Source organism: Dermacentor albipictus, chromosome 1, assembly GCF_038994185.2.
Source record: "Dermacentor albipictus isolate Rhodes 1998 colony chromosome 1, USDA_Dalb.pri_finalv2, whole genome shotgun sequence".
Lineage (NCBI taxonomy): Eukaryota > Metazoa > Arthropoda > Arachnida > Ixodida > Ixodidae > Dermacentor > Dermacentor albipictus.
Genome location: NC_091821.1, coordinates 277837375 through 277837849, shown reverse-complemented (window position 1 = coordinate 277837849; position 475 = coordinate 277837375).

The following is a 475-nucleotide window of genomic DNA, read 5'->3' as shown; positions in this document are numbered from 1 at the left end:
GCGGTGGCCACGCCATCACAGCAGAACCGCGACCAGCAACAGCAACACTAAGACTGAAAAAAGTGTGTTGCAAATAAAAACTACATTACCGCTTAAACAAACAATAAAATATAATTTTTTTGCATAGGTGTGTCTGCTTCATCGTGCCGATCGCGCCAGTTCTAATTCACCCTTTTTGTCGCTAGGGGCAGAACGTACGGCTTTAGGCTACGTTAGGGTATAGTTAGGGTTTAGTGCCTAGAATATACTGGCCAGTGTACCGTGCACCAGCTCTTTTCAATGGACGAGCGTGGCGCCGCCTGCAATGAATGCCCACGATGGCCGGCAGAGGTCGCTGCCACACGGGTGGGTGCAGACTGCGCGTGTCGTCTGCTTCGCATATCAGTTTCGCAGTTGTTGCGTCGGTTTCTGTGTTTGCGTTTCCAGTGTTATTACAGCATTGCGTGTTTGTGCTTGGTGTTGTAAAAGAGTGAGT